Source organism: Engystomops pustulosus, chromosome 3 (assembly GCF_040894005.1).
Source record: "Engystomops pustulosus chromosome 3, aEngPut4.maternal, whole genome shotgun sequence".
In the NCBI taxonomy this organism is placed as follows: domain Eukaryota; kingdom Metazoa; phylum Chordata; class Amphibia; order Anura; family Leptodactylidae; genus Engystomops; species Engystomops pustulosus.
In genome coordinates this window covers 104,981,329-105,002,339 of record NC_092413.1, presented here as the reverse complement: position 1 = coordinate 105,002,339, position 21,011 = coordinate 104,981,329, and the positions used below count along the sequence as shown (strand labels likewise).

Sequence of the window (21,011 nt, the reverse complement as noted above, 5' to 3'; positions counted from 1 at the left end):
AAGGCGACATTCAGTAGATTGGCCCTTTCCTCATCTCCTTCCACCATGACCCCCATGTTATTTCTAAGGGGACCCACACTCTCTGTTTTTAGTTTCTTATCATTTTTATACTTGAAAAATAATTTGGGAAAAGGTTTTCATTATAAACTCCAGATCTTCCATCAGCTTAGATGGGCTGCAGGCTTAGATGAGGAAATCGTTTAAGTACGGGTGATCAAAGAAACCCATTACTTCCGCCATCACCTTTGTGAATATCATTGGGGCTACACGGAACGGGAGGACCTGAGAATCTTGGAGAATTGGTGCGTGGCAGTACGCATCCTGTAAGTAGACTGTTATCATGAAGGGTTCTCTTTCTAATAAACAAGTTGTGCATCTCACTGCCTACATTTTGAACTTTTTGTAGGCCAAGTGTTGATTTATTTATTTTTTTATTGCTCTAAAGGTACTATTCATGTTTTTCCTCAAAAAGACTGGAAAATAAAAACCAGTCTTCTCCTGGTTTATTGGTACTTGGATGGGCGCTTTTTCTCTAACAGTGAAAATATTTCTTTTTCCAGCACCTTCTGTTCTTCTAGTGGCAGGTGGGTTATGCAGAAATGGTCTAGGGCTGGAAGGTCTTGGATCTCCAACTTGTAAACCTGCTCTATTAGATTTAAGATCTACAGGGATTTGGTTATGTTCTGTCACCCTTGGTTAAACCTCTTTAGCCTGCGGCCAACCAGTAACCTGGCATCATTGGGGTTCTTGTTTACTGGGCCCTGTATTATTGAAGAAGAGGTTTCTGGTTCTTCCTTTGTAGGGCTGAAACTTCTTGTTCGGGTGGTCGCTTTGGTTTTTGTTGGTATGAGTTCTCTTCTGGTAATGAAAGGCATGCCTTTTTTCTTTTTCTCTGAAGCCTTTTCGATAAAATCGTCTAACTCAGTACCAAATAGGCAGAACCACTAGCATCCGATCATGTTCTCATCCAGGTGCATCTTCTGGCAGTGTTGGAGAAAGCCGCTTCCCTGGGTAACAGCTTGACCATATCTGCCGAGGCGCCTGCCATGAAATTTTTTAAAGATTTGGAAGGATGCTAAAATTTCCTCTCTAGTGGCACGCTTGGTGATGTGTTCTTCTAGTTGGTCCACCCAAAAAGACACCGCTAGCCAACTTGCCACGGCCATGATTGATACCATGGTTAGTTGGCTAGGTGCTCCCCTGGCTAATCGCAGCCATAGCTGGATGTAGATCTTTCTGTAAGGGGACATAGTTTATATAGATCTCTTTGTAAGACGCTTGGTGTATGAAGATCTCTCTCTAAGTGTGTATAGTATATATAGATCTTTCTTAATAAGAGAGAGTTTATATAGAGCTCTGAAACGGACAAAACAAAAAATTATTCTCTGGAGTACTCACTATAAGTATGGCACTTGTGGCAAGACCGACTATAAGATAACAAAAGGAAGGAACCAGCATAGTATAACAAATCAAGTTTTTTAAATTGAATTAATACACTTAATAAATTTGAGCAAATATCCGTAGACGTACCCTGAAAAAAATTGAAGACTTGTATTAATAATCCTCACTTATTAAAAATACAAATGTAAATAAAGTACAGTGGTTCCCTCCCTTTGGTATTTTATAATCTCTGTATCTCTTCAATATATATTTCTATCAGTAAGGGGTATAGTATACATAGATCACTCTTTAAGGGGGCACAGTATATATAGATAAAACTTCAATCTAATGCTCATAGGAAGCCTCAAATAACAATATAAACCTATATCTAGGGAATATTCTATGTCCCTTACCAGAGCGTAAAAGAATAAAACAATAGCAATTATTTCTGAAAATAGAACAAATTCTTTATCAAATTGCTATTAAAAATACAATAGAAAAAATGAAAGGCAGCATTGTGTTACCAACTAGGCTGGGTGCAAATCTGTGGGTTTTCAGGCCTAAACCTCTTTGTACCAAATACCAATACCAAATTTGAAATTTGGGAGTGCAGCCTGGTTTTCTTTCTTTTATTAAAAAGTCAGATGTAAGATTCAAAATCATATGCTGCAAGTCAGGAAAAAAATAAAGTGTTAATATAAAAAAAGAGAAAAGGATATACTACCACTTACCACTAGATGTCACTAAAGCTATTGTAAGTATATAAATATCTATAACAAGAAAGGGATAGAAATAATGGCATATGAATGAAGGAGGTGTGCCCCACATCTGAAGGCCATTACATGCGACATATTGCCAAGAAACTGTAGATTTTTTATATAATAGTATGTACTACTCCCTTCAGAAAAGAGCACAAACAGGCTGTAACCAGAGTAGAAAAGAACTGGGAGGCCCCACTGCAAAATTAAGCAACAAGACAAATATATTAGAGTCTCTAGTATGAGAAACCGACGCCTGACAGGTCCTCAGCTGACATCTGAGTATTCTAGCTGCAAACATCTGGTATTTAATGCAATATATACATAGGTATATATAGGCCCATTTCCAACAACCACCACTCCTGTGGTCTAATGGTACATTGTGTTTGCTAATTGTGTAAGAAGGCCAATTGATGTTTAGGAAACCCTTAAAAGCCCTTGTTCAAGTATGCTAGCACAGCTGAAAACAGTTTAGAGAAGCTATAAAACTGACCTTCCTTTGAGCTGGTTGAGAATCTGGTGCATCACATTTGTTTGTTCTATGAAACACTCACAATGGCCAGAAAAAAAACTTTCATGTGAAAAAAGGCCATTACATGTGACAAATTGCCAAGAAACTGTAGATTTCCTATAACTGTGTGTACTACTCCCTTCAGAAAAGAGCACAAACAGAGTAGAAAAAGAAGTGGGAGGCTCTATATTAGACAGGTCCTCCTCAGCTGACAGCTTCATTAAATAGTACCTGCCAAACACCAGTGTCAACCTCTACAGAGAAGAGGCGACTCCAGTATGCTAGCCTAGCAGAGTGGCAAAGAAAAATCCATGTGTGAGACTGGCTAATAAAAAGAAAAGATTAATATGGGCAAAAGAACACAGACATTGGACAGCGGAAGATTGGAAAAAGGTGTGACAAATCTAAGTTTGGATCACAAAAAAGAACATTTGTGAGACACAGAACAACTGAAAAGTTGATAGATGGAAGAGTGCCTGATGCCATCTTCATACTACAACAGGACAATCACCCAAAACACACCTCCAAATTATGCATGAAGTATTTAGGGAAGAAGCAGGCAGCTGGTAATCTATCTGTAATGGAGTGGCCAGCCCATATCTCAACCCCATTTAGCCGTTGTGGTAACAGCTTGACCATATGGTGTCCAAAAAGTTTCCATCAAATCAATCCAACTTATGGGATGGGCTTCTGGAAGCAAGGGGTGAAATTTCTCCAGATTAACTCAGCAAATTAACAGCTAGAATGCCAAAGGACTGCAATGCTGTAATTGCAGCAAAGGGAGCATTCTTTGATTAAAGCAAAGTTTGAAGGAGAAAATTATGAAATGTAAACCTTGTCAATGTCTAGATTATATTTTCTATACATTTTGCCACTTAATTGAAAAATAAAAGTTTTCATGGAAAACACTAAATTGTCTGGGTGACCCCAAACTTTTGAACGATAGTGTAGCTATATGAGAGGTCCAACTCCTGCTACAGAAAACATTCCCCAAACACTTTCACCACCTTACATACACACCTTTTTTCACACTTTGGGTTCAGTCTTTCCCAGTTTGTCGACAAACATAATACTGTTTCCCATCAGATCCAAATAAATTAAACTTGCTTTCATTACTAAAATAAACTATGGAGCACTTCTCCCCTGTCCACACAACTCCTCTAACAGGGTATTTGTTGACTGCAGAGTGGGTTTCTGTCCAAATGCTCTTAATCGTCAAGATACTTTATGACAAGTCAGATTCTTAACTGGCAAGCAATTCCAGATGCATTGTTGAAACGATTATCCTTGGAGATTCGTCAGTGTTCTTTTACAATTGCTTTACAAAATATAGAATTTATGAAATAAGCCAAAAAGAGTAAAAATATACCCAAATTGTTTTTAAATTCTATAAATAATAAGAAACTAAAACCCGAGCGAGTAGGCCCTCTGAAGAATGTATAAAGAGAGGAATAGATTACCGTATATACTCGAGTATATGCTGACCCGAGTATAAGCGGAGACTCGAGTATAAGCCTAGGGTGAGAAATGCATTGGTCACAGCCCCAGTGTATAGCCTGCCAGCCCCTGTAGTATATAGCCTGCCAGCCCCCTGTAGTGTATAGCCTGACAGCCACCCTGTAGTATATATCTTGCCAGCCCCCCTGTAGTATACAGTGCCTACAAGTAGTATTCAACCCCCTGCAGATTTAGCAGGTTTGATAAGAAGCAAATAAGTTAGAGCCTTCAAACAAAAGCAAGATTTATTTTTTTTTAACTTTATTTATACAAACAACAGTACAGTATCATTAAGTCTCAAATCAGCAACATCACATAAATGACACATAACAAAACAGAAATCATCACTTTAAAAAGATATAAACTTGTAAAAGTACAATTCACATGCAAATTTTTCCTTTTTTTTTCCCTTTTTTAAATTTATAGATATATATTGAACCCTACCCTAGGGCATTTTTCCTAATTTTTTTTCAAAAATAATTTAGACGCTTAGGTGTATAATGTACCCTGTGTACTATAAATAATTGAGTTACAATGTATGACATATTTTAGTGTTGATCATATGCAATGAGTCTGCCCACTCCTCCATCTTTAGATCTGGCACATCCTTTCTCCACTTTTCGAAACATTCCTTAGCAAGAGGATACTCATTGCTTTTTTGTAAAGTCTCATAAACCCTGGAGGTCATAGCTCTTTTATCTACCTGTGGAGTAAAATGTGCTTCTAGTGGATGGACCTGTTCCTTAAAATCCTCCTCCCTTTGACGGACACACATGGCGTAGCTGAGTTGAGCATAAAAAAAACAGTCGCTCATACGGAGATGGAAATCAGCCGACAGTTCTTCATAAGATCTTAGATTCCCTAGTTCCAATACCTGGTGGATAAAAAAAATTCCTTTGCCCTGTAGAGGCCTCGAGTGACCAGATGGGACCAAAGCCCATTTATTAAATCACCATATTGGTGAAATCCTGAAATACCCTTTTAACCCTAATTTATTTTGAATCCTCTCCCAAACCCATTGTATCAAAGCAAGCATGGGGAATTGTGCTTTGTATTCTATTTTTTGAAAAACCCCTGTTTCCAATAAACTCCAAATATCATACACTGTCAAACACTTGTATTTTTTTCCTATTATATAATTCACCATCTCTCTATCTGTGTCAAAAATGTTCTGCCACTGTGAAGCTAGGAAATAACTAAAAAAATCTGGGATGGCTAATCCTCCCTTCTCTACCTGTGAATACATTTTTCTAATTTCATACGTGCCCTTTTCCCGTTCCATATAAAATCCCTTAACATAGAATCCAGGATCAAAAAAATCTTTTTTGGAAAAATTACTGGGCTGTACTGAAAGACAAACAAAATCTGGGGTAACAGCATCATCTTGAAAACTACTACTGTATCCTTGCGGCCAGTGACAGGTTCATTCTTTTCCAAACTTCCATTTTTCCCCTGATCTTTTGTATAAGAGGCTTCACATTTAACTCTATATATACTCTCTGGGTTCTTTACTAACAACAATCCCCAGATAGCGCATCTTCTCCACCGCCATCAATTTATCTGATGGGTATACAGACGGATCTCTATCCTTTGGCAGATAAGAGGACTTTCCCCAGTTTATTTTTATGACTGAGAATCTGCCAAACTGTTCTGATTTGTCCAGGAACAGCAGCATATCGTCGGCATAGAGTAGGAGTTTTATCTCCCTCTGTCCCCAGACAAATCCTTTTATACTCTCCGACACTCTAATACTACATGCCAATGGCTCCAGAGTTACTGCAAATAGTAACGGTGACAGGGGGCACCCCTGTCTGGTTCCTCTATATAACTGCCAACCTGCAGAGGCTCTTCCATTTATACTGATCCTGGCCGAGGCTTTATTATAAAGTAGCTTCACCAATCTAACAAATTGGGGTCCGAATCCCATCTTTTCTAGAACCATCCAAATGTAGTCCCACTCGGCGCGGTCAAAGGCCTTGACCGCGACGAGGGAGACCACCGCCCTAGTCCCCATAGCCTCACAGGGGGACTGTAGATAGCCCCACATACGCATAATATTGTATCTGACCGATCTCCCCGGCATAAAACCCGACTGGTCCCCATGAACCACAGATCTTACCACTCTTTGCAATCTAGTTGCCAGAACTTTAGCTAATAATTTGTAATCGGTGTTCAGTAGGGAGATCGGTCGAAACGAATCCAATTCCAATGGACATTCCCCCTCTTTTAGAATCAAAATGATGATCGCCTCCCTGAGAGACTGGGGCAACAAACCCTCAATGTTATCCCCTCTATTAACTCATTCCCTGTCTTATTTCCTAGAACCAAGTCTATCCTTGATAGGGACTCATGTGACTTAGAGTAACATTTGAAGGCTCTCTTACCCGGGTTTCTTTCTCTCCAGATATCACTATACCCCAGTTCATATACCAATCTACCAAATAAAGTATCTGTCTGCTTTCCTTTGTACAAGTGCGATGCTCCCCTCTTCATTCTATCTCACCCCTCGTTCATCACGAAATTAAAATCTCCTATCAAGAATATTGGGGCTCCTTCATATTTGCTTAGTTGATTCACAATGTTAATAAGGACCTCCACTGGTGCAGTAGGGGGGAGATAAATACCCACAATAACAATTTCCAATCCATTCAAGGAGCCATATAGAATAACATATCTACCAAGTTTATCTATCTTTACTTCATATTCCACAAAGCACACTTTTTTACAGCTCATTATACTCACTCCACGGGTGTACGCAGAGTAGGTCGAGTGGTAGTAATGACTTAGCCAGGTTTTTAGCATCCTTCCACATGTATCACTCAGCAGATGGGTTTCCTGGAAACATATCACATCCGGTTTGTGTGAGAGTCAAACACTGCCTTCCTTTTTAATTTTTCGTTTAAGCCTCTCACATTCCAGGAAAATACCTTGATCATTACGGATCAAAAGAATCTACCAAGGAGGGTCCCTCCTTATTAACATACGAATCATTACTCCTCTTCCTTGCCGCAACCGCCCTACTCCAACCCCCACCCTCCACTTGCCTCCCCTTACCCCCTGCCTAAGGCATCGTATCCCTAGACTCATCTTGGAGCACCTTTTTTTCAGCTGGGGTGATGGCGCTCACCTATTTGCCTCAGGTCTTCATAGCCCTTTCTACCCACTCATTAGCTTCTTCTGCAGAATCAAAGAACAGTGACTTCCCCTTGAACACAACCTTCCCCTTGAACACAACCTGGGGATAATCCGGAAATATCATAATTAGTGAGTTATTGTTCTGCATTTGGTCTTTGGACCTGGCAGCTTTAAGAATATTATCCCTGTCTCTTGGTGATAGGAGCCGGACCAGGAACCCCCTGGGGTGCTAACCCACCGGGTGAGCCTTCGCCGGAACACGGTGGGCACGATCCACCAGAAAGACCCTGGTCCGTACCTCCTCTGAGAATGTAGCCTCAAGCCACTCTGAGATAAAGCTAGTAATGTCACTTCCCTCCGAGCCTTCTGGGAACCCCACCAGACAAAGGTTATTCCTTCTTGAGTGATTTTCCAAGTCCAATAATTTCCGGTGGACCTCCATCTCTTTTTTTTCCAAGCTTTTTATCCTTTTTTCAAAATTTGCTGCTGTGTCCTCTACTATCCCCACCCTCGATTCCACTTCTTCAATCCGGGATTTTAAGTCAATCATATCCTGTCTAATAAATCCCACCTCACTCTTTCAACACATTGCCCACTGCAGTGAGGCATTGCGATATCTGCGAGGAAATGTCCTTTAGAGAGATCTCCCCCAAGGATCCTTCCCCTCCACCAATACTATCTTCAAGGTTAGACCTCTCCAGAGACACCTCGCTTTCCCCTTGCACTGCACTTGTACCCTTTTTTCCTCACCCTCCTTTTTTCCCCTTTCCCCTGAGTGGTTCCAGGGGATTGTAAAAATCTTTCCATTCTCCCAACTCTCTTTTTCTCCCCTGGGGAGCTGCCCGTATCCGATAAACGGGATTTCGTAGCATTTTTTAGCTGCTTTCTGCTACCCATTTTTCCTTATAAGACTCAGTTAACAAAATCAAGAGAATTCAATCTGCAATTTCCCTGTAACAAGGTCAGTTCATAAACTTAGCGAAGCTATTCATACAGCTATAATATACATAACATAGCATCACTTACAAAAAAGAAAAAGCATTTCTAATCACTGTATAAATTTCAAAATACAGATTCAGGGTTTAGCAGAAAAGAAAAAAAGAAAATGGACCATCCAGTGAGGGACGTTGAAAAGGGGGCAATTGCTAATAACAGAGGTACAGCAAGTCGGGCACATTAACGGTTAGCAGGAGACACGGAGAACGGATATAACACATATATTCTGTTGTTATTCCTACTCAGTTGTTAGTGGATAGGTACAGGGCAAAGATGTTAAATAAGCTGCACAGAAAGTGAAAGTTCCGTAATAGCAGAGCTCAATGTTAGTAAGAGTCAGGTAGAGAGCACATACAAATGCCGAAAATCCCAGCTCAGATCTTAAGAGGTATGCAATGGGTACGGTGCGAGAAGAGCGCTATAACTGGAGATATTACGACAATTTGAGGGTTAGTAGAGAGCCAAAGAGGAGCACAGTAACAATGTTAGTGACAGATACCTGCAGGGTCCAGATTATATCCAGCAGACATATGTGCTTATAGAAACATAGAAAGCTCTCACCCTCCTGTTGTTACTGCCCTCTGGTCATCACCATAGAATCGTGGCATGCAGCTATCACGTGGGGCAACATAAAGCTGTCGGGGACGGGAACCAGCAGCAGCTTCAACAAACAGGGCCGACAGATTCCTCCTCGGTACTAATCTTCAGCTGAGGGGTAGCCCCGCAGATTTCCATCCACAGGGATCCCCGGAAAAAAGAAAAACAGGCATGGAGTTGTAGCTTGGACCACACCTCGATCTCTAGGGTGACAGCCCCAGGTCTTCACCGGCCACAGAAACCAGCTCCCAACAGCTGCGCCACCACTCGCGGACCCTGCCCTTATACAATCACTGGTCAGACCACACATGTAATATTGTGTACAGTTTTAGGTACCAGTGTATAAAAAGAACATAGTAGAACTGGCACTGGTATAGAGGAGAGCAACCAAGATTATTAAGGGAATGGGGGGGGGGGGGGGGGGCTAGAATAAAATTTGGACTTTTTCAGTTTAGAAAAGAGACGGCTGAGGGGAGACCTCATTACAATGTACAAATACCTGAATGGGCAGTACAGTATAAGGAAGATCTTTTTATACTTAGGCCTGTGACCAGGACAAGGGGGCATCCTCTAGGCCTAGAGCAGTGATGGCGAACCTTTTAGAGTCTGAGTGCCCAAACTTCAACCAAAAGCCACTTATTTATTGCAAAGTGCCAGCACAGCAATTTAAGTAGTAATTTATTTCTCCTTGTTCTTTGACAACTTTCAATCGTTCAGCCTCCTAAAGACACCAATGCAGTTAAAAGGAGGTGGGCAAATTCGCCTATCATTGTAGGAAGATTCTATAGGAAGATTATTTGAGTCCTGTCTGGTGAACTTCATGCTGGGGTGATGGCCTGGGTGCCCACAGAGAGGGCTCCGAGTGCCACCTCCGGCACCAGTGCCATAGGTTCGCCACCACTAGCCTAGAGGATAGTCAGTTCTATCATCGCTAGAGACAGGGATTTTTTGCTGTAATAGCAGTGAGACTATGCCGCAGGAGGTTGTTATGGCGGAATCTATGTACACCTTCAAAAGAGGCCTGGATGCCTTTCTGAATTGGAAAAATATCACGGCTTATGGGGAAAAACACTTGTTTAATTCTTAAAGGTTGGACTTAATGGACTTGCATCTTTTTCCAGCCTTATATACTATGATGCTATAAAGTTGGTGGATTGAGCGAGACGTGATGTCCCAGGAGTGCTAAATCGGATTCCGTCTCTGGGAACGAGCGGCTAAATCCATAGCTTCAATGCCTTCATCTTGCAAGAAAAACTGGCACACTCCAGCCACATGAGGTCTAGCATTGTCCTGCATTAGGAGGAACCCAGCTCCGACCACACCAGTTTATGGTCTTACAAGGGGTCTGATGATCTAATTTAGGTACCTAATGGCAGTCAGGCTGCCTCTGGCAGTGCAGCCCTCCAAATAAATGCCACACCACACCATTACTCACCCACTGCCAAACCGGTCATGCTGAAGGATGTTACAGGCAACAGATCGCTCTCCACAGCATCTCCAGACGCCTCCACATGTTACATGTGCTCAGTGTGAACCTGCTTTCATCTGTGAAGAACATAGGGTGCCATTTGCGAATTTGCCAATTCTGGTGTTTTCTGGCAAATGCCAAGCGTCCTGCACGGTGTTAGATTGTGAGCACAACCCCCATCTGTGGACGTCGGGCCCTCATACTATCCTATGCTGCTGAACCTCAGAAGTCCTCAACATTTTCGCTGTCTTCACTATGCCCGCTCTATGCTGTCACCAACTCTCCCTGAACTCTGCCACTCGATAGTAGCAGTGTATCACAAACGGTCCAGCGCTCGATGCTGACGGCACTGGGCACAATTAACAGCCTGCTGCTGACCAGCATAGCGACGGTGTGTGCGGCACCATTCTTACTAGTTGCACCACAATCTCATCATCTCTGATCTGTCTCATCTCCCTATGTGTCAGATAGTAGTACAATGTTCAGAAGTTACCCTGATAATCTAACCACACTGTCAGCTCACAGAACTAGATGGATCACAAAGTGTATGACCAACACTGAGCTAAAACAGCAATACAACTGAGAAAAATTGTGCAGTAAAGGGTCAAGAATGATCTTTATTGTATTAATATCATTAAGGGATTAAGATTTGAGAATTTTCTTTCATGGGAAAACCCCTTAAAGCTGCTGTTAGTTTCTAGTGGGTGTAATATACATCCCACCATCTGCAGGGCCTGTAAACTCCTAGCTGATAACATCAACTACAAAACAAACAACCAAACGCCCTGGTCCTTATAATGGGTGACTTTAATCAAGCTGAATCCCACACCTCCCTGCCGGAGTTCAATCAAAATCCTGGAATAAGTGCTTGCTATTATGAGAAAAGCCTATAAAGTTGCGACCCATCCACCATTGGTTAGGTCGGATCACAATATGGGCAGAAATTTTAAAAACATTTTTAGACCCTCTAGGGTACATTAACCCTAGATGGTCTTCTCGTTCCTACCATATACTGCAATACTACAGTATTGCAGTATATGGCATTTTTGCACAGTATTCATTACAATGGGCCACTGGCTCATTGTAACAAATCTTCAGAAACCAGACAGCCTCGGGTCTGACGAAGACTGTCTTGGCAACCAATCGCCACCCCCAATGACGTTCGGGGGAGCGAAGATCAAATCCACGATCAAAGCCGTCTTGGTAAGGCAAGGGCACATTTAACCTAATGATGGGTGTGATCAAAATACTGCAGCGGTGCTCAGCCGGCTGCAAGAAGTATGCATCAACGTGGTGTAGTAGATGAAAGAAAGCGGCACTCACCAGGTCAATCTTCTTTTATTAAACAACCATGGGCAGGGAGGTATGACAAGGCATCACTCACGGCGACGGGCCGTTTCGCGCAGTCCTGCGCTTCCTCTAGCCGTGTTAGAGGAAGATCAGGACTGCACGAAACGGCCCGTTGCCGTGAGAGATGCCTTGTCATACTTCCCTGCCCATGGTTGTTTAATAAAAGAAGATTGACCTGGTGAGTGCCGCTTTCTTTCATCTACTACACCACGTTGATATTTTAAAAATATGTGGCGCTTATGGTTCTCTCAGCCAAAAAGGTTCCTGATCCCTGAGATAGAAGAACTGAGAGTGTGCCTGGAGCTCAAATCCAAGAACATAAATGAGGGGACAGACACGGTGACAGGTTCTTCAACTTTGCCTAGACTCAGTAATCCCATAAGAAGAAATCAGGTGTTATACAACAAAAAGTTAGCGTTCAAAAAGAAGTATAGGGCACTTATAAATATGATCCAATATGAACTGAAAGAAATGCAAGGCTGTTGTTAAGGAGATCGCACTGGTTTCGGATGTCATCTTGACTACTGTGCGCCATTTTAAGTATTAGCTAGGGGTCACACCGGGGGTCAAGCACTGCCCAGTTAATGTCATGGTTCAAACTTCATTTTATGTAACCTGTTTGCTCGCCTGCCAGCTAATTCCCATTGACATATAAATAGAATCCAGTCTGTCCTTCATCTTTAGTTCTATATTCTTACTCTAACCAGCTTATCTCTTTCTTCTCAGGGAAATTAGTATAAACATGTCTGTGAACAAGGTCTGGGAAGACAGTGCACAATTCATTAACCGTTTGTGAGAATGTTTTACAGAATGTCCTGGTAAAATGCATTATGGACAATACCATCTAAACACCTTCTCCCCTTGTCCCTTTTTCCTGATGATTTTGTGTTTTATACATCTGAGACTAATAAACGGTGGAGAAGATCTTTACCTACACTAAGAGACTGATGTGTGTCTTGGTTTGTGTTCAAGCCCCGGGGTAGTCATGAAAGAGTTAATCTGAAAATCACCTGTACAACTGAAGTAAGGGCAGTTAAGCCCTAGATAAAAATCTCTTGGGTTGGGCATACTATTATGGACATCTGACCATCGAGGTGACCTCCACAGGAATCCAGGCGGCCAGTGACCAGAACTGACAATGAGCGCTCGGGTAAGTCTATTTTTGTCTACCTTGACGGTCACTTGATGGTCTCACTGGCTGAAAGGATTGGGTAAGGTCATGTGCTTGTGTGATTTATGTACTTTGCCTTTAAATGTCCATAAATAACAGTATGCTCAGTATAATTGTGGCAAAGAATCACTTGTACGGTGACTGACAGTGACTGGACAGTGACGGATGGTCAGGACAAGTTTGGCAGTGTTGCAGTTGACATTTATGATGAAAATAATTGAGCCAAGTGCATTTCAGACAACGGGGCAAGGGACTTGTTTTTCACATCAAGGGAAAGATGCACAGACAATTGGTTGTTGAGTTAAGTAGGACTGATGGAAAAGTGCAAGTTGATATGATGGAACATAAGGGCTGGTAGCATGTGCAGAAAAGAAAAGGTTTGAAAGTTTTGGGATGTGTCAGATGATCTGATGATTGTACAAGTGAGAAAACGTGATCAGATTTGCAAACAGACGCTTAGAAATTCTGACACTGACAGACGGACCAGGACAGAGAGACAGGAGTGCCCATTGAAGAAAGACACAGGCGATAACGGACATTTCAAAGTTTTTGATGTGGAAAGAATTTGAGAAAAAGAGATTTTATTATATTTTCTCAGGAGGGAAAGATGGCGTCTGGAATGCAGACTCCCCCCCTGTATCTGGTGGTTAGAGAAGATGACACGCCCTACCATCCTTCAGTGGCGGCCATCTTAAGTTATTAAGTTAAGTTAAGACAGTTATGTTCCCTTCAAGTCCCTGAAAGTTAATTGTCTATGACTCTACTCTGTTGGCAGCCATAAAGGCTGGTTGTGGGTTTTCTTGTAGTTTAGCAGCTGAGCATCCTTGAAGGTGGGATGAAATAAACGCCGGCTGAGATGATTTAATCCTATTTCAGTTCACTGTTCTGGTCTAGTTAAAACTTATATGATCCTGACGATTAGAGAAAAATTACTATAAAAAGTGTTGCAATGTCTCTGGTACCTGCTTTCTGGCGTTTAAGGGGTTAACAAGAGGGTGGGGCAGAAATCTGTGCGGTTGGGATTGGAATCCGTGTCTGTGAGAACTGGCCTTGAAGCGATCTGTGTGGTGCTTAGGACAGAACAGACAGTGACCTTGCAAATGTAAGTATGTTTACAAAAGGTGGGAGGGCCCGACGGCTGCGTCCAGAGTTCTTTTCTGACAATCTAAAAAGACTTAAAAGAATTTGCTTGTGATACAAGAATACAGTATGCTGTGATGGCCTCCTGTGTACCCTACAAAAAGACTAAGCAAGAACAAGCCTCCACCTGTATTACAGAGGCTATGACTGACTTTTATTCCTTTATGACTAAAAAACCAACACAAGAGTACCTGACTCTTGTTTGAGACGTTGGAGTCTGGCCAGAACTTTATAGAAAGCACAGAACACTAGGCTGGAGATGGTGAAGGGAGAGTCCCGTGTGTCTGGATGAGATAAAGCAAATGGTCATGGAGGAGTTCCACGGGAACTGTTTACAGCTCTTAGGACACATGGGGGATGACCGGACAGTGCACTTTGCCATCTGTTTTGTAACGGGTTGTTACCAAAGGTGTTAGCGGACTAGAGACTTCTCTGCCAGACTTGCGTACAGAGGGATTGATAAGACTCTGACAGAGGAAACAGAGACCAGGGTCGGTAGTTTCACAGACCACGCCAAAGTAAGACTCACAAAAGTTTAGGTCCCGGAGGATCCCAGCTCAAGGGGGCGTGCTTCAACTTGCGGGGAGGACACATGACTGAGGTGACTAAAGTGAGTAGCCACATTCTAATAGGGGGGTGGTAACTAACGAGGACGTCAGCACGCACGAGAACTGATGTGAGGCTCCCCCCCCCTACTAGCCCGATGATGATTTTAACCCATTCCCAGTTAAGAAAAAGACCCAGAAAGAACAGCCGGATACATGTAGGATGGTCCATGACCTCCAAGCTGCCAATGAGTGTACTGAAGCTAGCCCAAACTGGCAGCAGTCCCCGGGAGTGACATATTATTCACTGTTAGTGATTTGGCAAATGTTCTCCTCTCAGTGCTCTTACATGAAGATTGCCAATACCTATTTGCCTTTACCAGTTCAGTATTTTAGTCTACCTGGTGCAGATTCCCACAAGCGGGGGGGGGGGGGGGGGTAAAACTCCCCCAGCCAGTACTTCACGGCCCTACAGGGAGTAGACTGGCAGACTAGCCCCTTACTGAATATTCTCTTGTTTTTGTGCCTCCATTTTACATGTTTGCTAAAATGAATTTATTGACGTTATGTGTTTTCTGTTCCAGAAAGGTTGCAAAGTTTCCAGAGACAAACTCCAGTGTTGCCAGGAGAAGGTGGTCTTCCTAGGCCACTGCTTCTCAGCCACAGGCAGACACCTGACAGAGGAAAGAAAGCTGGCAGTCCGGAATATGCCCCTGTCTCGAGGCCTTAAGCCTCTTCACACGTTTCTAGGACTGGCCAGCTACTGCAGGCCTGGGATAAGGTCTGCTGCCTCCAGCCTGATGTTGCCCCTTGATAACTGCATTGCCTCTTCCCCATTTGCCCTTAGTCAGGAGGCAATTGATGCATTCCATAGCCTTACGCTGACAAATCCTGTCTGCCCCGGCCTTAGGCACACCCCACTGAACCAGACCTTTTGTTTTATTTTGCCACGCCACAGGTGTCTTAGTCTAGGAACGTGGTGGCCTCCCCAGTGGCCCACTATTAGGCCCGGTTAGACTCAGTCGTGTGGGGAGCCCCTCATGTGTCAGTAGCTGCAACCAGCAATCTGATCAGCAAGGCCAGTGAGTTGATCCCAGACCCTAGATCACTCAGTTACTGTGTGAACCCCACATGACTTGCACAGTGTCCTCACCCAAGTACAGCCTAAGCATCTGAGCAAAGGCCAGACAGCTCAGACTTCAGTGTGCACTCCCAGAGCGTCACACTGATAAGGTGCACAGCTCTGAATCCTTCTTTCTATCGCCAGTCTTCCAGGATTCAGAGAGGAGGGCGAAGGGTGTTTAACCCAGATGTTGAGTTTTTTTTATCATAGATGGCTCCAGGTCTGCAGGAGAAGACAGACGGTTCTACACTGGATATATAGTGGTCAGTGGCGCACATGAGGTAGTACAAGCAGAACCACTCCCTCCACACAGGTCAGCGCAGGAGGTGAAGTGACGGCACTCAGGGAAGCACTACAGCTGGTGGAAGGTAAAAGGGCAAACATCTATACTCAAGGTATAGTTCTGGGATCTAAACACGACTATGAACCCATATGGAAGGCTAGAGATTTCCTCACCCCCTTTAAGCATGGCACGCTGATTATAGAGCTCATGGACGCTCTCTTACTTCCACAAGAGGAGGGAATAGTAAAAGTAAAAGCACACACAATTTGGTAAGTCCACAAGCCAAGGGCAAGTATGTGGCAGATAAGGTGGCGAAGGCAGCCGCACAGATGGAACCCAGAGACTGTCCTGAAGTCTCAACGGTGAGTTCTGAGCTAAAAATTTTGATCCACAGGTGTTCCAGTCCCTGGTGGCCCAAGAGTCATCAGAAGTGAAGGAAGTGTGGAGGAAAGCTGGAGTCCAGATGCCGACGGGACCTGGATGCTGGGGGAGAGGATGTGCCTGCCCAGAGCCCTGCACCAGACAGTAAGTCAAGTAGCCCACGGACACACACACATCCAAAATGGCCATGCTAGCGCTCATAAACCGCAAGTGGTTTGCCCCGGGAATTACTACCCCTGTCACTAGACTAGTGAAAGCCTGTATAGTCTGTGCCCGCCACAACCCGTGTAAGGTGGTAAAGACCCCACAGAAGGTGACACCCAAGCCACTGTATCCCTTCCAGAGACTGCAGATGGATTTTATCCAGCTACCAAAAAGTGGTACGTAGGAATACATGCTTGAGCGCACTGATCTCTTTCCAGGGTGGCCAGAAGCTTTTCCCATGACCAAGGCTACTGCCAGAGTTGCAACCAAGAAGTTGGTGAGTGAGATTTTTCTGGAGGTTTGGACTTCCAGAGACCATAGAGTCCGGTTGCAGAACCCACTTCACTGGACAGGTAAAGACCTGAAACCTTGTCCCTCCTGGGTGTAGAACAGGCCCTGCACACCCCTTGCCCCTCCCAAGTTAGTGGTGGATTTGAGATACTTTAAACGGCACTCTTAGGTTAGAGATCCGGGAGGCCATGGAAGAAACAGGGAAACCATGGCGCGAGTGCTTTCCTGCTGCACACCATTCAGTTAGGACCATCCTTAATAGAAACATGGGATTGTCCCCCTTTGAAGTACTTTTTGGCTGTGCACCCAGAGGTCCACAAAAGTGTTTCTGATTCCTTTTCAGATCCAGACAGAGACCTCAGGATGCATAACCTGAAGCTTGGAGACTACGTGATGGTAAAGAGAAACACCAGAGAGTCTGCAGCCTCGCTACGACTTTCCAAGTTCTGCTGACCAGTGCCATGTCTGTGAAGCTAGAGGGGAGCCAGCATGCCTCCACGTTTTCTATTGCAAACTTACTTATTCTTCTTGCTAAGTGGTCTCTTCTGACTGACTGTATACTCAGGGACACCCCAACCATGACTATCACTGTATCTATAGGGCTGACCAGGATGCCCCCAGGGTAGGAGACTTTACCTACAGTTGGTACAGGCACTGACCTTCTTTAACCCCTTACCGACATGTGACGTAATAGTACGTCACATGTCGGGTCCCGGTACATGGAGAGGGCTCGCGGGCCGAGCCCTCTCCATAGCCGGTAAGTCTTTGCTGCATATTGCAGCAAAGGCTTACCGGTAACACCCGCGATCGGTGCCGGCACCGATCACGGGTGTCTTACCGCTGATCGCCGCCGGCAAAGGTGCCGGCGGCTTCAAAAAGAAGGCGGCGTGCATGCGCCGCCATCTTTCCGTGGATCGTCGGTCCCCGTGACGTCATCGGGGAGCGGCGATCCGTCACCATGGTAACTTCGGGTCTCACGAAGACCCGAAGCTACTTCGGGTTAACCCATTCATTACCATGTGCTGTCAGCACATGGTAATGTATGAGTAGTAAAATCCCCATATACTGCCATACTGTAGTATGGCAGTATATGATAGGATCGATCAGACAACCTAGGGTTAAAGTACCCTAAGGAGTCTGAAAAATAGTAAAAATAAAAAAAAAGTTAAAATAAAAAAAATATAATAAAAAAAACTAAAAATTCAAATCACCCCCCTTTCCCTAGAATTGATATAAATATAAATAAACAGTAAAAATCAAACACATTAGGTATTGCCGCGTCCGAAAATGCCCGATCTATCAAAATATGATAACGGTTTTTCACTGCGTTTAACCCTGTAACGGAAAATCGCGCCCAGAGTCGAAAATAGCACTTTTTTGCCATTTAAAAAAGTTTTTAAAATTATCTAAAAAGTGATCAAAAGGTCGTACAGTCCTAAAAACGATAACATTGTAAACGTCATCAAAATCCGCAAAAAACAACACCACCCACAGCTCCATACACCAAAGTATGAAAAAGTTATTAGCCCCAGAAGATGGCAAAATCCCCCCAAAAAAATTTGTACATTTTTTTAAATGTATGAAAACATTATAAAACCTATACATATTTGGTATCCCGTAATCGTACCGACCCAAAGAATAAAGTAGACATGTCATTTGGGGTGCACAGCGAAATCCGTAAAATCCAAGACCACAAGAATACGGCACAAATGCGTTTTTTTACCAATTTCACTGTATTTGGAATTTTTTTCCCGCTTCCCGGTACACGGCATGAAATATTAAATACCACCATTTTGAAGTGTAATTTGTTACGCAGAAAATAAGCCATCACACAGCTCTGTACATGGAAAAATAAAAAAGTTACAGATTTTTGAATGTGGGGAGTGAAAAATGAAAACGCAAAATCAAATAAGGGCCGCGGCGGGAAGGGGTTAACATTGACAGCACAGGCAATGAGTTTACTGTGATAAAATTTGTGCATTCCTTCCTCGTGATGCCCAGGGATAAGTTTGATCAGACACATAAAGAAAAGGTAGAGAATCCCAAAGGATTCTGGATGGCAATGAGAGAAGCACCTAGATGACAATGTTTATATAGATACAGTGGGAGCACCAAGGGGGGTCCCAGATGAGTACAAGGCCCACAATCAGATATGGGCAGGTCTAGAGTCCATTATTCCCCAGAGAGCTATGAGCAAAGATGTTGGTTGGGTAACTGTTTTTATTGTAATCAACAGAGATTTGTGAATTATATCGGAGATGCTTTCCAGAACCGCATGGCTTTGGACATGACCCTTGCTGAGAAGGGAGGAGTCTGTAAGATGGTGGGAGCGGCTTGTTGCATGTACATCCCAGATGACATTACCCCCTATGGATCCATTACCCATGCACTTGAAAAGATTGAAGGACTGCCTATTTTTGCGCCTGGTTTGTTCTTCTTTTTGGCTCCTGATCTATGATGGATCTAGTTCTGCCTTAGTAAATGTACTTTGGAATTGTCTCATGTCTGATTCATTTGCGCCTAAATTAGCGCCAAATTTGTCTCAAATTGTTAGATCTCATTTATGAGCAATAATGAAAGGACACTGAGAAAATGTGAAAGAACGTTCAGGGCTTCATCTCTGCACAAAAAACTATCATTGTAATGTAACTGCAGGAACTAAAAGTTACAGAGATGAAAAAAAAAATTCTTGCTGAAATGAGTCTTTTCCTTTTTTTATTATAATTTACATGAAATGGAAACTGATAATATTCTCAGATCTGTACAATAAGACAATAATCACTCACAGAGATGATCCTATAGACCAGTGATGGCGAACCTTTTAGAGACAGAGTGCCAAAACTATAACCAAAATCCACTTATTTACCATGACGTGCCAACATGGCATTTCTAGCAGTAAATTATTGCTACCAGCTCTTCAACATCTCTCAATCGTATAGGCCCCTTGAGGCCACTAATACAGTTGAAAGAAGGAGGGCACATTCAGACTATCATTGTAGCTTCTCTCCAGGGTCTCTCTGTACAGTAAGAATATTCTGCAGTTCTATCAACACTCTCACTTTTACTGTAGTTCCAAACAGCCAATGAAGTGTCCTTTTAAAATAGCCCCGATTGCAGCATCTCTTAAATTGCCTGGGTCTGCAGGAAGATTTGGTGAATTTGGTCCTGTTTAGTGAGCTCGGTCTTGGGGTCAATGGCCTGAGTGCCCACAGAAAGGGCTCTGAGTGCCACCTCTGGCACCCGTGCCATGGGTTCGCCACCACTGCTATAGACAACGATGAAGTCGTTACTGGAGAAATTTTACATTTTAAAACTGCTCCGAAGTATTGTCCATGTTGCATAGAGGGAATTTTTCACTTTGGAACCTAAAATTTATGTTTTTAGTAATGAAAAGTGATTTTTTTTTTTGGAAGAGTAGGTGCACGTTTACGCCTATTTTGCGCCTTTTTAGGCCCAAATTTGTGATAGATCCCGAGCAAACATCTGTATTTCAGCCTCTCACTATGTCAGATAAGGCGCAGGCACTCAAAACCACTAAGTGCCGAACTTTGCATAAATGCGCTAAAAAATGCTCAAAACAGTCTAACAGACTATGATTATTGTCCCCCCTTATCTCCTTATCACACCCCTTTTTCCTGCTGATTTTGTGTTTTATACATCTGAGACTAATAAACGGGGGAGAAGATCTTTACATACACTAAGAGACTGACGTGTGTCTTGGTTTGTGTTCAAGCCCCGGGGCAGTCATGAAAGAGTTAATCTGAAAGTCACCTGTAAAACTGAAGTAAGGACAGGTAAGTCCTAGATAAACATCTCTAACAGCTGTAAAATGGCATAGGGAAAAAAGCCTAGAGGAGATAAACTAACACAAAGCTCTGAATGGGAAAAAAGGTGGATTGTATGACGGGTTTGTCAACAGATTCTTGGATACTCAACCTCCAGAGCGCCCCCTAGAGCAACCTACCACAACACCACTTGAAGTGGCAGGTTTCAGATGGAAATACCGAGCACCAGCTCAGGGTGAGCTGTTGCCGGAGATGATTTTTGTTAGTGTTTTAAACCGCGGTATTGCGGTTTAAAACACTTTTTAAACTTTATAGCCGGCGCAGGGAGGTACGCGCTCGGCGCTTACCATGCGCGCGGCTCTATAGGAAGTGAAGGAGAGCCGCGCGCATGCTCAA

At 43.3% G+C, this 21,011-nt stretch overlaps 1 long non-coding RNA gene across 1 annotated transcript in view; it reads right to left on the bottom strand.

Moving 5' to 3' along the window:
* LOC140121724 (uncharacterized) overlaps positions 1–21,011 on the bottom strand; it is a 52,989-nt gene that overhangs the window by 31,275 nt on the left and 703 nt on the right. The window lies entirely within an intron of this gene.